Source organism: Schistocerca gregaria, chromosome 6 (assembly GCF_023897955.1).
Source record: "Schistocerca gregaria isolate iqSchGreg1 chromosome 6, iqSchGreg1.2, whole genome shotgun sequence".
Lineage (NCBI taxonomy): Eukaryota > Metazoa > Arthropoda > Insecta > Orthoptera > Acrididae > Schistocerca > Schistocerca gregaria.
In genome coordinates, this window is record NC_064925.1 from 1,440,010 (window position 1) to 1,459,120 (window position 19,111).

Consider the following 19,111-nt stretch of genomic DNA (forward strand, 5'->3'; position numbering starts at 1 on the left):
TATTTTACGGCAACTCTTCAAGTCAAGCAAAGGTTTTCAGAGTCCAAAAGCTTGTAATACGTATTATTTGTGGAGTAAATTTACAGACGTCCTGTACAAACCTCTTCAAAGAACTGGGTGTACTAACTACTGCCTCTCAGTATATTTACTCCTTAATGAATTTTGTCCTAAATAATATACCTCCTTTTTCCAACAAACAGCTCAATTCATACATACAATACCAGGAACAAAAATGATCTGCACAAGGACTTAAAAGCACTTACTTTAGTTCAAAAAGGGGTCCACTACTCAGGAACACTCATCTTCAATAATTTTCTTGCAAACATAAAAAACAGTTGCAAATAAAGATCAGCTTAAAAGAAGCCTGAAAGACTTACTAAGGGCCACCTACTTCTACTCCATTGACGAATTTTTTAAGAAACAAATGACGTATTGTATACACTTATACTATTAGTATTGTCATTCCAGGCCCGGAGTAGACAAAATTCCGTTAGAACTACTGACGGCCTTGGGAGAGCCAGTCATGACAAAACTCTACCAGCTGGTGAGCAAGATGTATGAGACAGGCGAAATACCCTCAGACTTCAAGAAGAATATAATAATTCCAATCCCAAAGAAAGCAGGTGCTGACAGATGTGAAAATTACCGAACTATCAGTTTAATAAGCCACGGCTGCAAAATACTAACGCGAATTCTTTACAGACGAATGGAAAAACTGGTAGATGCAGACCTCGGGGAGGATCAGTTTGGATTCCGTCGAAATGTTGGAACACGTGAGGCAATACTGACCTTACGACTTATCTTAAAAGAAAGATTAAGAAAAGGCAAACCTACGTTTCTAGCATTTGTAGACTTAGAGAAAGCTTTTGACAATGTTGACTGGAATACTCTTTTTCAAATTCTAAAGGTGGCAGGGGTAAAATACAGGGAGCGAAAGGCTATTTATAATTTGTACAGAAACCAGATGGCAGTAATAAGAGTCGAGGGGCATGAAAGAGAAGCAGTGGTTGGGAAAGGAGTGAGACAGGGTTGTAGCCTCTCCCCGATGTTATTCAATCTGTATATTGAGCAAGCAGTAAAGGAAACAAAAGAAAAATTTGGAGTAGGTATTAAAATTCATGGAGACGAAGTAAAAACTTTGAGGTTCGCCGATGACATTGTAATTCTGTCAGAGACGGCAAAGGACTTGGAAGAGCAGTTGAACGGAATGGACAGTGTCTTGAAAGGAGGATATAAGATGAACATTAACAAAAGCAAAACGAGGATAATGGAATGTAGTCAAATTAAATCGGGTGATGCTGAGGGAATTAGATTAGCAAACGAGACACTTAAAGTAGTAAAGGAGTTTTGCTATTTAGGAAGTAAAATAACTGATGATGGTCGAAGTAGAGAGGATATAAAATGTAGACTGGCAATGGCAAGGAAAGCGTTTCTGAAGAAGAGAAATTTGTTAACATCGAATATAGATTTATGTATCAGGAAGTCGTTTCTGAAAGTATTTGTTTGGAGTGTAGCCATGTATGGAAGTGAAACATGGACGATAACTAGTTTGGACAAGAAGAGAATAGAAGCTTTCGAAATGTGGTGCTACAGAAGAATACTGAAGATAAGGTGGATAGATCACGTAACTAATGAGGAATTATTGAATAGGATTGGGGAGAAGAGAAGTTTGTGGCACAACTTGACTAGAAGAAGGGATCGGTTGGTAGGACATGTTTTGAGGCATCAAGGGATCACAAATTTAGCATTGGAGGGCAGCGTGGAGGGTAAAAATCGTAGAGGGAGACCGAGAGATGAGTACACTAAGCAGATTCAGAAGGATGTAGGTTGCAGTAGGTACTGGGAGATGAAGCAGCTTGCACAGGATAGAGTAGCATGGAGAGCTGCATCAAACCAGTCTCAGGACTGAAGACAACAACAACAACAACAACAACAACAACATTGTCATTCCAGCTTAAAAAGAAGTGACATATTCCACATCCACGAGGATCTCCTCAGTACAGATCTACAGAACGAAAAACTAATCTAATCTAATATTCAGTAAATTATTCGTGTCAGCAACCTGGATGCATGAGCTGTTAATCTTATTGTGCAATAATTCTCGCACTTGTCAGCTCTTTCTATCTTTGGAATTGTGTGGATGATATTTTTTCCGAAATTCAGATGTTATATCGCCAGACTCATACAGTCTACAAATCAGTGTGGAAAGTCTATTTGTTACCACTTCCCTCAATGATTTTAGAAATTCTGATGGGATGTTATCTATCCACTCTCACGTATTTGATCTTAAGTCCTCCAAAGCTCTTTTAAATTCTTATTCTAATACTGGATCCCCTATCTGTTCTATATCTACTCCTGATTCTTCTTCTGTCGCGTCAGACAAACGTACCCTCTCATTGAAGCGTTCAATGTACTCTTTCCATCTATCCGCTCTCTCCTCTGCATTTAAAAGAGGAATTCCCGTTGCACTCTTAATGTTGTCACTCTAGCTTTTAATATCACCGAAGGTTATTTTGACTTTTCTGTATGCTGAGTCAGACCTTCCAACAATCATCTCTTTTTCGATTTCTTTACATTCTTCATGCTGCCATTTCGCCTCAGCTTCCCTGCACTTCCTTTTTTTTCCATTCTTAAGCGACTTTTATTTCTTTATTCCTGAATTTCCCTGAACATTTTTGCACTGCCTTCTTTCATCGATCAACTGATGCATATCGTCTGTTACCCACTGTTTCTTCGCAGTTACCTTCTCGTGCCTATGTTTTTTTTACCAGCTTCAGTGCTTTACCTTTTAGAGATGTCCATTGCTTTCCAAACTGAGCTGTCTACTGAACTATTCGTTATTGCAGTATCTATAGCCTCATGGAACTTCAAGCGTATTTTCTCATTCCTTAGAACTCCGTATACCATTCCTTTTGCATATTGATTCTTCCTGGTTAGTCTCTTCAACCTCAACCTACTCATCATCACCACTAAACTGTTAGCTGAGTCTACATCTGCTCCTTGATACAACTTACAATCTAGTACCTAATTTCGGAATCTCTGCCTAGTCACGACCTAATCTAACTGAAATATTCCCATATCCTCCCGCCTTTCCCAAGTATACCTTCTCCTCCTGTGCTTCTTGAACAGAGCATTCGCTATTACTATCTGAAATTTATTGCAGAACTCAATTAGTCTTTCTCCTCTCTCATTCGTAGTACCAAGCCCATATTCTACAGTAACCCTTTCTTCTATCCCTTCCCTTTCAAACACATTCCATTCCCCCACAACCGTTAGATTTTCATCTCCCTTTACTTACTGAATTAGCCCTTCAGTATCCTCTTATATTTTCTCTTTCTCTTCATCTTCAGCTTGCAACGTCGGCTTGTGTACCTGAACCATTGTTGTCAGCATTGGTTTGCTATTGTTCTGATGAGAACAACCCGATCAGTGAATTGTTCATCTACATCTACATATATACTCCGGTGGTCACCAAGAGAGGTGTGGCTGAGGGCACAATTCGCGCCAGAGTCATATCCCCCCTTCCCCTCCCCCTCTGTTCCACTAGTGGATCACGTGAGGGAAAAACCACTGTCTGAACGCCTCAGTACGAGCTCTAATTTCCCTTATCATTGAATGGTGATCACTGCTCGATTTGAAAGTTGGTGGTAATAATATATGCTCTACATCCTCGGCGATGATCTGATTTCGGAATTTAGTGAGCAGCCCCTTCCGCTTAGCGCGTATCTGCAAGTGCATCCCACTTCAAACTTTCTATGAGATTTGTAGCCCTCTTGCGATGGCTAAATGTACCAGTCACGAATCTTGCCGCTCTTAGTTGAACCTTCTCAATCTCTTGAATCAGACCCAACTGGTAAGGGTCCCATTAGGATGAATAATACTCTAAGACTGGACGAACTAACATATTGTAAGCATTTTTTTTCTGTTGAAGGACTGCATCGCTTCAGGATTCTACCAATAAATCACAATCTACAGTTCGCCTTGCCCGTTACTTGTGTAATCTGATCATTCCATTTGAGATCATTTCGAGTAGTCACACCCAGCTACTTGACGAATGTTACTGCTTCCAAGGACTGGGCATTTATTTTGTACTCGTACATTAATGGTGATTTTCGCTTGTTGTACGCAGTAGGTTACCCTTACTAATATTGAGAGATAACTGCCAGTAATTACACCATGCATTAATTTTCTTCAAATTCTCATTGATTTGATCACAAATTTCGTGTGATACTACTTTCCTGTAGACTACAGCATCATCGGCAAACAGTCTAATGCCACTGTCAACATCACCAACCAGATGGTTTATGTAAATCGCAGAAAGCAGAGGACCTATTACGCTATGACGTTGTCTTGGATTATGTCATGGATGAGAGTGTCCTATGGCGGTGGTAGACTGTACTAGGTCAGTTGGAGTCAAGACCTCATGGTGTACACACTGGGTGGGTATACTGCATCAAATTGTTTAAATAAAGACTGGTGCATGCAAAATAATAAAGACTTATGTCTAGCATAGGCTGAGTCCTCTTCCCACTATTTCCTAGGAGGAGGTGGTGGTTGGGTGACTTAGGTTAGTGGAGATAGCCCAAGTGCCCTTTCTTTCCCACCATTTTCTTAGGTTAGTAGGGGTAGGGCAAGTGACCTTGCTTTACAGCCAAAATTCAAACTTCCCGCCAGTTGCTAGGATGAAGTGGCGGTTGGGTGATTAAGATAGTGGAGGTAATCCGATTGATCTATCTTCCAACCTAAATTCAAACTTCGTGCCAGTTCCTAGGATGATGTCGTGGTTGGATGACTTATCTATCCTCTCTTCTCGCTAAAATTCAAACTTCCCACCAAAAGCTGTCACCTTGAATGACGTCATCACCGCCATCTTGGATGACGTCATCGTGGCCATCTTGGATACATGACAACAATGCAGAGTGGGCAAGAACTCTCCTTGTCCTAATACTCTCTTCTGCTTATGAATCTAATTGTATTTTAAATAATCATGTAGTAAGACATTGATGAGCAAAAACTAGTGACCATATGATTAACAGTGTGCTGAACCACCTTTGGGGCTTAGAACAGAAGATATTCTGCTTGGCATGGGTCTGACAACTCCTTGGTAAACTTGAAATTTATGCAGCAGCAGAAGTCATGATACAGGTCACGCAGTTCATGTAAAGTTCATACTTGTGGTTTATAGACACGGAGCTAGCGACTAACAATAACATAGATGTGTTTCATCGAGTTTGGATCAAGCAAATTTGGTGACCAAGACACGAATATGAGCTCACTATCACGCTCCTCAAACCATTGTAGTATGATTCTGGCCTTGGGACACTGACAGTTATTGTAGTGGAAACTGCCATCACCATCCTGAGAGACACCACGCAAGAAGGGATGCAAGTCTTCCACAATAAGCTGTCAGCTGTCATTGCGTCTCTGGTTACTGCCACAGCTCCGACGGAAACGCAGGAGAGTGTCTTCGTCAGTGTAACAATGCTCCCTTCGCCTGTGTCCCTGGTGCCTGGATGTCGACGTGTCCCGATTCCACCGTCGCTCTAGTACAAGCGCCGTTCAGCCGAACAGGCGACGCATTTCCGTCGACCCACGGTCCAGTGTCGACGATCCCGTGCTCGCTGCAGTCGTGACTGACTGTATCGTTGGGTCAACATCAGAACATATCAGGATTGTCTGCTGTGAAGCCCCATATTCAACGACGAACACTGCATGGTGTGCTCTGAAGCACTTTTGCCTGCAACAGCATAGCAATCTGTCATCAGGTGCGCGTACCTTGCTTTACAGAGCAAGTAAGGCTCCAAGTCCTGTGGTGAGATGACGACATCCATCATGGTGTCGTCCACTCGTCGATTCACTGCCCTTCAGCCGTTTGCCACTGACGCTCGCGAAAATAGCAGGCCTTAACAGACGGCGAGCTTCGCCGTTCAAGAGACGCTCCTTTGGAGGCGTCAGGGAATAACGGTCTGCCCTCCACCAGAGTCACTGGATTTGCCCATTGGCGACCCGCATCGTCGCTGGAACGATTCCCCATTCGTGTCTGCACTGTTTACCCGCTTCCTTACCACGTCACCACAACCAGGCGGCATCCGTTCTCGCGTTGCGCAGTATTCATGAGGTTTTCGCTCAGCAGTTTACGTCACGGAATCCCAGAACCGCTTGAAAATTGGTTTTATGTCGATATCGATAGCGGAATAAATATTACATCTTTCTTTTAGAGCCGTATGATGAAGCAGTCACTGGTTTGTAATTGGTATCAAAAAATGGTTCAAATGGCTCTGACCACTATGGGACTCAACTGCTGTGGTCATTAGTCCCCTAGAACTTCGAATTACTTAACCCTAACTAACCTAAGGACATCACACACATCCATGCCCGAGGCAGGATTCGAACCTGCGACCGTAGCAGTCGCACGATTCTGTAATTGGTATCCACTCTTCTATGTGATCAGTATTCCAATAATGTGGCATCTACTTTTTCACAAATACCTCTCATAGTTAAATCTTCGTGCTAATCATTACTTCATGAGTACCTACCATACTGCCTTACTGTACACGTTGACAACGTTATTATCTCTGGTTGCAGATGTCGAATGACTTTCACCAAGATGATCTTCAGGGACAGTTATACGAATTTAGAATTACGCCACCCCTTTTGTAAATCTACATGTAGGTGCAGCCTTCTTATAACATTTCCATCAACTTTGAAGGAATTTTCATGCGCAGTAAACAGGTCACAAAGAGGAACTTTAAGAAAGGAACTACTACTACTTTAAAAAGTGTGTAAACAAAATATTCCGCAGATCAGATTGACAAATAGCGTTATTTACGTTCTCTATATTGTTCCGCCATTGTTAGCCCCATCCCTGTGCCAGTCTGAAAAGTTCCTCTTTGCCCTGCCTACATGAGTACCTGATTACCAGCTCCACGGCGATTCTGTGAGCCTGCTTTCCATCTCTCCACCATTAGCCAACCAATTCCACTTTCTAATTCAGAGAAGTACGCTGTGCAAACGTTTGATACAGAACTAATCTTGTGTGCATGCATCCCCACCACCCAACACGAGGTCTATAATCGCCTAAAATCAATAAAAACGCCAAAACCGCCCTGGCATTTCATCCCTCTACCATTACTCTACGCTATAAGTCCTTCATCCAGCCCATCCTGCAAATACATGTCCAGAGGAAGAAATCAGAGGCGTGAGGTGAAGTGATGTGCGTGGCCAGCCTACAGGGCCACCTCGAACGACCCATCGATTCCCGAAGACGACTCCTCACAACAGTGCTGAAATGTGCTGGCGACCCATCCTGTTGGAAGTACATCCTTCGTCTAACATTCAGAGGGACATCCTCCAGCAGTTTTAACAACACGCGCTCCAGGAAGATGCAATATACCCGACCGTTGTGGCGGAATGGAAGAATATATGTTCCAGTCAACCTATCACCGAAATTGTCGGCCCCCACAATAGGACCGATTCGTTGTTGATGACTGCGAATGAATCGGTGTGTTTCCTAGCAGATCTCAGAGTCAGTCATCCGCGTGCACAGCAGGTTTGAAGGTTAGTACACATTCCCTGTCTGTACACTGACACGACAACTCAGACCAGTACCGCTAACAAAATGTCTCTTACCATTACAAATTGACTTCTGAGGCCATAAATTCCTTGTAGAAATATATTTGTTTGGATGTTCTCCATCTGACGCATTAATTTGAACGAATAATTTCTGAACACCTAGTATACGATTTTAAGTATAGTACAAACAAATTGCCTGTTAAGTCTCGTGAAAGGAACTGTCGTGAAACTATTGTTCCAGTACTGAGAATGTGCGGTGGCACCTTGGGCTGCTTGTGTACCTACGTTATTACTGACTGATGACTTACATGACTCAGACTGGCTACAGGAAGGGTGCGATCAATCGGCCGCCGGCACACGGAGCACTTCGTGTCGACTGTTCTCTGTTTCAGAGATTGCTGCCACCATCGTCGACCCCAGGTAACGAAGTGTTGTTTTGCCTGTGTGAGCGGATTATTAATTGATTAAGAACAATAACTATACGTATATTTAAAAGCAGCTCCCAATACGAAAAAGGATCACAAATGTTTACTAAGTATTTTATTGTCATTTTTCTTCTACTCGTTGTGTTGAATTACAACAGCCTTAGTTCAATTACATATTCCTTGATACAAATAGACTGACGGAAGAAATAGCAACAACAAAAAATAATTACTGCCGAAGAACGAAATGACGGGAATACATTTGTTTAGGTAACATATTTAAGTACTTAGGTAACATATTTAAGGGCGAGATAAGTCATTGCAAATGTGAAATGCTGGTATATTAACAACCGGTGTAATCGCCAGAATGTTGAATGCAAGCACGCAGGCGTGCATGAATTATGTGGTACGGGTTCCTGATGTCAGTTTGTGCGATGGAGTTTCGTGCCTGTTGCACTTGGTCAGTCAGTCCAGAGACGGTTAATGGTCTTTATCGACGACGCAGTACGCATGACACGAGTATTGAAATAAATAGTATGTCGAGTGTAGTTCTAGAAAGATCTGCTAATGATATTTTCATGGATATTAATAAATGGTTTCAAGCCAACTCACTGACATTAAACTTCGAAAAGACTCACTATATGCAATTCAGAACCTGTAAGAGCTTTCCACCCAGAATATGCATAATGTACGAAGAAGAGCAGAGAGAGGTTGACAGTCTTAAATTCCTGGGATTACAACTTGATAATAAATTCAGTTGGGAGGAGCACACCACAGAACTGCAGAAACGCCTTAACAAATCTGTATTTGCAATTAGAGTGTTAGCAGACATAGGTGACATAAAAGTGAAAAAGCTTGCATACTTTGCCTACTTTCATTCCATAATGTCATATGGTATAATATTTTTGGGTAACTCTTCAAGTCAAACAAAAGCTTTCAGAGTCCAAAAGCATGTAGTACGTATTATTTGTGGAGTAAACTCACGGACGCCTTGTAGAAACCTCTTCAAAGAACTGGGTATACAAACTACTGCCTCTCAGTATATTTACTCCTTAATGAAATTTGTGCTAATAATATATCTCTTTTTCCAACAAACAAACATACAAACATACAATACCAGGAACAAAAATGATCTGCACAAGGACTTAAAAGCACTTACTTTAGTTCAAAAAGGGGTCCACTACTCAGGAACACTCATCTTCAATAATTTGCCAGCAAACATAAAAAATTTAGTTAAAAATAGAGATCAGTTTAAAAGGAGCCTGAAAGACTTACTAGTGGCCAACTCCTTCTACTCCATTGACGAATTTTTTAATAGAAACAAATGATGTGTTGCATATATTTATACTATTAGTATTGTTATTTCAGCTTAAAAAAATAAAAATAAAAAATAAAAAAAGGTGACATGTTCCACATCCACGAGGATCTCCTCAACACGAATCTATGGAACGAAAACTAATCTAATCTAATCTAATCTGATGATGACCACATGTGGTCGACTGGAGACAGATCAGGTGACCGAGCAGCCCAAGATGACATGTGGACACTTTTCAGAACATCTTGGGTTACAACAGCGATATGTGAGCGAGCGTTAACCTGTTGCAAAACACCCGACCACCTCTCCGAACGCTGTTCATGAATGGCAGCAGAACTGGTCGAATCACCAGAGTGACGTACAAATTTGCAGTCAGGATGCACTGGAGAGTGCACACGAAATGGCACCCCAGGCCGTACCTGCAGATGTGGGTCTAGCGTGTCTTGCACGTAGACACGTTGGTTGATCTTCAAGTGGTCTCCTTCTGACCAACACACGGCCATCACTGGTACAGAAGCAGGACTAGGTTTCATCACAAAACACAACAGACCTCCACCCTGCTCTCCAGTGAGGTCTCGCCCGTCATCACTAAAGTTGCTAATGACAGTGGTTTGGGGTCAGTCGCATGCACCGTCTAGCTCGCAGCTGTCCTCGAAGTAACCGATCTGTAACAGCTCCCAACTGCCGTTCAAACAGCTGCTGCAGATGCAGTACGATGTGCCAGAGCCATACGGCGATCACGATGGTCTTTCCTGTCGCTGGTGACACGTGGCCATCCGAAGTCCGGTCGTCTTGCGACCGTACGTTCTCGTGATCACCTCTGCCAGCAATCATGTACATTGGCTGCATTCCTGCCAAGTCTTTCAGCGGAATCGTAAAAGCGACATCTAGCTTCTCGTAGCACTATTACACGACCTCAATCGAACTCAGTGAGGTGTTGATAATGGCGTCTTTGACGCCTTAAAGTCATTCTTCAGTATCATCAACCCACGGCGTCCGGGCTCAAATGTAAGTAGCGCTCACGCCCACTACAGATTGTAGTTAAAGCAAAACTGATTTGCATGCTCTCAGTGGCTCTCATGGCGCCACTCTTATGCGACTGGCGCGAAATTTGAACCGACATCATCTTTCAGACGTAAAAACACGCTTACCAACTTTCGTTTACGTCGCACAACTCTTCTCTGTGTTGCGACTTTTTTCGTCAGTGTCTGTACCGGGTATACAGATGACCGTCTCCATAATGCGCATTCACGAATCCATGTTACTTCTGTGCGAGATTCCAATGGCGCACGTAGGGGAAATTCGTGGGGAATTACTAACAATAAAGAAAGAATGTGGAGAAGCAAAACAAATGTCAATGGCTGCACAAACAGTAGCAGTCCTGGCCAAAACGGCAGCAATAGGGGCAATGAAAGTCGCGGAAGCAACATCTAAACTCGCAGCGCGGTTGCGACGTACAACACTATCCCACTCAAAATCACTAGCGTTCTTATAAGCACAAGGTAATATCGCGATTGAGAACAACAGGAAACGAACGGAAGAAGTAGAGAGTCGGATAGCATAACTAGAGCAAAACGGGCAGACGAGCACTGCGCGTTCGGATTCCAATGATGGAGTACACAGAACTGTGTCTCCGAGGAAAAGCCCGCCGTGCTCTAGCCCAGTGACCGAGTGCGGAACTAACAATGCAGTCGCTGAAACAGCGAGTAATAGCTCCAATAATTGTAGCCCACTTAGGAGAGTGAATTCTGAGTGCCACTTCAGGTGTGATACAGAGGTAGCACATCACAGTTATAAGCAAGATAGAACAGGACACTCAGCAGACGTGCAGGTATCGGAAACGAGCGACAACACCAGTGCGAGGATCGGACAGGATTTTGATCACAATCACTTCCTGCCGATACTAAAATTCCAGAAGTTCAAAGATTATGGAAGGTCGATGCATCCGAAGAGCTGGGTGATGCCGTTTACAAATTCATTACCGGCATCATGGCCAACCCAGGCAAAATTAGAATTCATGTGTGGACAAGCCGAGGAAAAGGTGCGGGGTGTGGCAGCGACGTGTCGGACTTATCAGGAATTTGTTGGTGCATTCCTGCGGACCTACTGGTCAAAGGAAACGCTAGACAGGATTAAAGAGGAAATAATATTTTGTCCTGAACTGGAAGTGTCCGGGCATACGAGCGCAACCAAATTTCTTGATGATTTACTCAAGAAGAATCCATTTTTAGATAGTCCATATAGCAACGGAGAAATCATTAAATTTTGCTTTTCCAAATTGCCAGTTAGATACCAACAGACACTTGTCGGGAAGTGTGGCTCTGACATAGAAGCATTCAAGAGTCTAGTGCGCGAACTCGAAGTAGGACAGGAAGAAGGGACAGAGTAACAAATACCACGGGCCAGGAAGGGAAGACGACAACAGATCGCATAATCGCACTGGTCAGTTAGGAAACCAGGGTTTAGGAAGTCAAAGTTACGCTATTCAAGGTTATGGAAACCAGAGACACGGAAACCAGAACTTCAGGGGACAGGGTCACCCTAGACAAGGAATCTGGGATAGGAGGAATAACGAACGGCAAAGCGACCGTAATTGGAGAGAGCGAAACCAAGGACAACAGTGGAACCAGGAGATTGAAACTAGACCGGCAAACCCTAATGCACGTCAGAGGAGGGGTAGCTTAACAAGGGATTGACGCCAAACTAGTGCGAACACAGGCCGCCGGAATTTCGCACGTAATCTCAGACCCGGCAAACTACGGATGATAAATTACGAAGATTTATCAGAAATCCTGCTCAAAGAACATAAAAAATCTCCTCGACAGGATCGGCAGCCTCTTATCACAGTAGCAATAGCTGAAAAGAGTATGTGAATGCGATACTAGATAGTGGAAGCTACATAACAGCAATATCTGAGGCAGCATACAAGAGGTGCTCACAGGAGGTGGACTGGCCTGTCCTATCGGTTAAGAAAACCAAAATAAAAGGGGCATTAGCGGGTAAATGTACAGAGGTCACCCAACAAACAAGACTGGAATTCTCCTGCCAAGGACACAAAATAGAGTCTAACTTCTGGATCGTGTCAAATCTGGCGATCGACGTGATAATAGGAACGAACTTCCTAAATATGCATGAAGCGATAGTTGATCTAGGACGAGGTGGAGTGGTTTTGAGGAAAGGGAATCCCGTCCACATTAAGTTCGACGACCAGCTGATCCCAGCTCAACTACCGTCTAACTCTGTACAGATAAACTATGCGTGTCTGAAGGACAGAAAGGAAGAACAGGTCGAAGTTGCGGGTAGGGGACACTGATGAGAATGAACTCGGAATAATGGGAGAAATAAAGGACAAAATAGGAGAAAAAGTGGAAGCAATAAAGAATATAAGGTGCGACCACCGCAAAGAACTTCATAAATTACTAGGATCAATAAAGAACTTCCAATATAAATTCCGTGTACGTCCGCACAACCAGTTTCGTGTGCCACCCTACCCAATCCCCTTGGCATATCGACAGAAAGTAGCAGCTGAAATTACGCGAATGCTGCGTGAAGGAATAACCCACGGCTTCAGCCTACAATAACCCGTTAAGAGTAGTCGAGAAGGCAGATGGTAGTATTCGTTTAGTCTTGGACTCGCTACAAATTAATACCCGAAACAGACAGACCGGGACGATTTGAGGAACTCTTACAAAACTTATATGGAATATCAATCTTCTCATCAGTTGATCTAAAATCCAGTTTCTGGCAGATCGAGCTCCACCCAAATTGCAGACAGTACACAGCCTTTTTAGCATTTGGAAGATGTTACCGGTTTCTTCGTCTACCATTTGGTTTGAACATTTCGTCTGCCGCATTCATTCGGGGGCTGGAGGGCATACTAAGCGATAATTTGAAACGTCATGTCACCAGCTATGTGGACGATTTGCTGATCGCGGAGAAATCTTGGGGAGAGCCGTTTGGCTCCTTGCGACGTTCAAGGAATACGTAGTGACTATCAATATCGAAAAATCGAATTTTGGGACGTCCTCTGTCAAATTTATTGGACATATCATTACGGGTGAGGGCATTGCGCCAAATCCCGAGAAGATCGAAGCGATTGTAAAGTTTCCCATTCCTACGACAAAGAAGCAGATAAGGGGGTTCTTAGGGATCATAATTTTTTACAACCGGTTCATACATCTCAAAACTCAGAGCAATCCTAGGTTGGATCAACTTACAGGAAAGAAGATTCCTTGGGAATGGGATGAGGCGGCCGAATCCGAATGGAAACCATTGAAATTCGAATTACTACAAGCACCCATCCTCTCACACCCTAATTTAGCAGAAGAGCTTTGGATAGTAACGGACAGTTCATACTCAGGTCTGGGTGTCATGGTGTTCCAAGACTATGTACATGAAGGAAACAGGGTGTGGAAGACAATTGCGTTTGGTAGCACAGTACTAGCCAAGAGTGAGAGGAATTACTCAGTAACCGAGTTAGAGGCGCTGGCTATTGTATGGGCGTTTGAAAAATTCAGGTACCTTCTGTTTGGTCGCAAGACGAGGGTCTACACAGACCACAAGGCTCAAAAATGGCTCTGAGCACTACGGGACTGAACATCTGTGGTCATCAGTCCCCTAGAACTTAGAACTGCTTAAACCTAACTAACCTAAGGACATCACACACATCCATGCCCGAGGCAGGATTCGAACCTGCGACCGTAGCAGTCCCGCGGTTCCGGACTGAGCGCCTGAACCGCTAGACCACCGCGGCCGGCGACCACAAGTCACTCGAGTTCCTGATGATTGCAAAGCTTAATCACAGGCGGCTCATTAGGTGGGCATCATATCTGCTGCAGTACAATTTTTCGATAGAATATATCCCCGGTAGTCAGAACATTATTGCAGACGCCTTATCACGGTCACAACACGGAAGAATATCTCGAGGAAAATCACTACTGCCTTTTCTATTTGCAGAAAGTAGCCTCTGAAAATTTTATTACCTGTAGTATGCAGGACATCAAGAAGGAGCAAGACAAGGACCCTGCCCTAGTGTTATTGAAACTGAAATGGATAGCCAGAAGACACGCCACCGTCAGGCAGTTCTGCCTCTTGCGGAAAGGCATAATCTTCTTCCGGAATTATTCCAATGACACTGAATGGGGGATATGCATCCCTGAACACCTAATAAAGGCATACTCACCTCCGCTATGGACACTTCGGACCATGCAAGTGCAATCTCAAGCTAAGGACCATGTGTTACTTTCGAAACATGGAGCGTCGAATTCGTAGGGTACTATCGATGTGTAAAGCCTGCCAAAAGGCTAAGCACACCACTGTGAGCATGCAGGCACCATTGTACCCAATCGTACCGACCAAATTAAGACAATTAGCAGCAACAGATTTGATGGGGCCTTTGCCAAGAACAAGACATTAGTCTTTGTTGAACTAACGTCCAAATACGTTACCTGTACGGCACTGAAGAGGGCGACAGGAAAAACTGTATCACGAGCCTTAATCCCGGATTTCCTACTACAGGTTCGTCATGTGAGTAAAATCACTTCTGATAACGGGCCACAGTTTAAGTCAAAAACATGGAAGGAGACGTTGCGTCGATGTAAAATTGATCCCATTTTTATATCTTCACACCATCCGAGCTCGAAAGCTACAGAACGGGTTATTAAGGAACTCGGAAACTTGTGCCGGTTGTACTGTAACAAACAGCACACGACATGGGGCGTTTTCCTTAAAGACGAATTCCGTACAGACGAATGGAAAAACTGGTTGAAGCCGACCTCGGGGAAGATCACTTTGGATTCCACGGAAATATCGAAACACGTGAGGCAAGGCAATACTGACCCTACGACTTATCTTAGAAGCTAGATTCAGAAAAGGCAAACCTACGTTTCTAGCATTTGTAGACTTGGAGAAAGCTTTTGACAATTTTGACTGGAATAATCTCTTTCAAATTATGAAGGTGGCAGGGGTAAAATACAGGGAGCGGAAGGCTATTTCCAATTTGTACAGAAACCAGATGGCAGTTATAAGAGTCGAGGGATATGAAAGGGAAGCAGTGGTTGGGAAGGGAGTCAACAGGGTTGTAGCCTCTTCCCGATGTTATTCAATCTGTATATTGAGCAAGCAGTAAAGGAAACAAAAGAAAAGTTCGGAGTAGGTATTAAAATTCATGGAGATGAAATAAGAACTTCGTTCGCCGATGACATTGTCATTCTGTCAGAGACAGCAAAGGACTTGGAAGAGCAGCTGAACGGAATGGACAGTGTCATGAAGGGAGGATATAATATGAACTTCAACAAAAGCAAAATGAGGATAATGGAATGTAGTGGAATAAAGTCGGGTGATGCTGAGGGAATCAGATTAGGAAATGAGACACTTAAAGTAGTAAAGGAGTTTTGCTATTTGGGGACCAAAGTAACTGATGATCGTAGTAGAGAGGATATAAAATGTGGACTGGCAATAGCAAGGAAAGCGTTTCTGAAGAAGAGAAATTTGTTAACATCGAGTATAGATTTAAATGTCAGGAAGTCGTTTCTAAAAGTATTTGTAGGGAGTGTAGCCATGTATGGAAGTGGAACTTGGACGGTAAATAGTTTAGACCAGAAGAGAATAGAAGCTTTTGAAATGTGGTGCTACAGAAGAATGCTGAAGATTAGATGGGTAGATCATGTAACTAATGAGGAGGTATTGAATAGGATTGCTGAGAAGAGAAGTTTGTGGCACAACTTGACAAGAAGAAGGGATCTGTTGGTAGGACATGTTCTGAGGCATCAAGGGATCACCAATTTAGTATTGGAGGACAGTGTGAAGGGTAAAAATCGTAGAGGGAGACCAAGAGATGACTACACTAAGCAGATTCAGAAGGATGTAGGCTACTGTAGGTACTGGGAGATGAAGAAGCTTGCACAGGATAGAGTAGCATGGAGAGCTGCATCAAACCAGTCTCTGAACTGAAGACCACAACAACAACACATACACTGAAGAGGTAAAGAAACTGGTACACCTACCTAATACCGTGAAGGGTCACCGCGAACTCGCAGAAGTGCCGGAACACGAGGTGACATCATATCGACTAATGACTTAAGTAGTACTAGAGGGAACTCTGCTACCGCGCAGCGCGGAATTTGAATCCGCGCCCGCGCCTCCTGGCCCGCTTTTAGTGTCACTGTGGATCACGTGGTCCCAGCGGCCAATAGCGGCGCCCCCGATAGCGTACTTAAGTGCTGGCCACTCGCTCAGCCGGTCAGTCTGATCTCGGTTACTTCGGGTTACACCTCCCTTTGCGCTAGACTGCTTACTTCCTCGTTCGTGCACGAGTTTGTTTCCTTGTGACTCTGTTGTTCGGTCTTGTTGTATTCGTTCCGTCCTACGTTGGTCGTGTCCTTCCTCTTCCGCTGTCTTGTTGTTCGCGGGTCCCGCCGCGCCTTCCATCATTGCTACCCTGCGACCGTCCTGGTCGAATTTAAAACAGGAAGTGACACCATGAATCCTGGAAGGCTATCCTAAAATCCGTTGGAGCACGAGGGGGTGGAGATCTCTTCTGAACAGCATGTCGCACGACACCCCTGATATGCTTAATAATGTTCATGTCTGGGAAGTCCGGTTGCCAGCGGAAAGGTTTAAACTCGTAAGAGTGTTCCTGGAGCCATTCTTTAGCAATTGCGGATGTGTGGGGTGCCGCATTCTCCGGCTAGAATTGCCAAAGTCCGTCGAAATGCCTGAGTTGGCTGCGGCATTTCAACAGCTGACTAAAGGTTCCACTCCCATACATGGCTTCACTCCCTACAAATCCTTTTAGAAACGACTTCCTGACATTTAAATATATACTTGATGTTAACAAATTTCTCGAACTGTGCGACTGCTACAGTCGCAGGTTCGAATCCTGCCTCGGGCATGGATGTGTGTGATGTCCTTAAGTTAGTTAGGTTTAAGTAGTTCTAAGTTCTAGGGGACTGATAACCACAGCAGTTGAGTCCCATAGTGCTCAGAGCCATTTGAACCATTTGAACAAATTTCTTGTCTTCAGAAACGCTTTCCTTGCCATTGCCAGTCTACATTTTTATGTCCTCTCTACTTCGACCATTATCAGTTATTTTGCTCCCCAAATAGCAAAACTCCTTTGCTACTTTAAGTGTCTCATTTCCTAATCTAATTCCCTCAGCATCACCCGACGTAATTCGACTACATTAATAGAGAAAAGAAAACAAACAATCAATAGTAAACGTGTAAATACGTGAGACGTAATTAAATATAAAATTAATGTTAAGTGCTGTTTGAAGTTCTTACTTTAGTGTTACAGCCAGTCTACGCTGTCGCGTATTTTTTTCTGAAGCTCGGCAAGAAGGGACTGCAATAAATTCTTGAATTTAGTAAATCTCATTCTAAAGTACTTCACAAAATTCACAGGATCGTCAGCGTGACTATTAAATATCGTATGGAATTCTCCATCTCCTTTAGCTCTGAATAGAGGGTAAACCCAGTAACGACGTTTCTTTCTTTCTCATCTTGTTTTCTGCTCAAACTAAATTCCTTCGCCAAGGAAGACGAATGGAATATTCCAGAATTTGAAACACGAACAGCTGCTAGCATGAGTTTCTTAGAAGTAGATACCTCAGGGGTTGCGAAGCAACTCAGATCGCTTGATAAGGGCAAGTCTTCAGGTCCAGATTGTATACCGATTAGGTTCCTTTCAGATTACGCTGATACAATACCTCCCTACTTAGCTATCATATACAACCGCTAGCTCACCGATAGATCTGTACCTACAGATTGGAAAATTGCGCAGGTCGCACCAGTGTTTAAGAAGGGTAGTAGGAGTAATCCATCGAACTACGGACCTATATCATTGACGTCGGTTTTCAATAGGGTTTTGGAGCATATACTGTATTCAGACATTGTGAATCACCTCGAAGGGAACGATCTATTGATACGTAATCAGCATGGTTTCAGGAAACATCGTCCTTGTGCAACGCAGCTAGCTCTTTATTCGCACGAAGTAATGGCCGCTATCGACAGGGGATCTCAAATTGATTCCGTATTTCTAGATTTCCGGAAAGCTTTTGACACCGTTCCTCACAAGCGACTTCTAATCAAGCTGCGGGCTTATGGGATCGTCTCAGTTGTGCGACTGGATTCGTGGTTTCCTGTCAGGAAGGTCGCAGTTCGTAGTAATAGACGGCCAATCATCGAGTAAAACTGAAGTGATATCAGGTATTCCGCAGGGAAGCGTCCTGGGAACTCTGCTGTTCCTGATCCATACAAATGACCTGGGTGACAATCTGGGCAGTTCTCTTAGGTTGTTCGCAGACGATACTGTAATTTACCGTCTAGTAAGGTCATCTGACGACCAATATCAGTTGCAAAGCGATTTAGAAAAGATTGTTGTATGGTGTGGCAGGTGGCAGTTGACGCTAAATAACGATAAGTGTGAGGTGATCCACATGAGTTCCAAAAGAAGTCCGTATGAATTCGATTACACGATAAATAGTATAATTCTCAAGTCTGTTAATTCAACTAAGCACCTGGGTATTAAAATTACGAACAACTTCAGTTGGAACGACCACATAGATAATATTGTGGGGAATGCGAGCCAAAGGTTGCGTTTCATTGGCAGGACACTTAGAAGAAGCAACAAGTCTACTAAAGAGACAGCTTACACTACACTCGTTCGTCCTCTGTTACAATATTGCTGCGCGGTGTGGGATCTTTGAATGGGGTCTGAGCACTATGGGACTCAACTGCTGAGGTCATCAGTCCCCTAGAACTTAGAACTACTTAAACCTAACTAACCTAAGGACATCACACA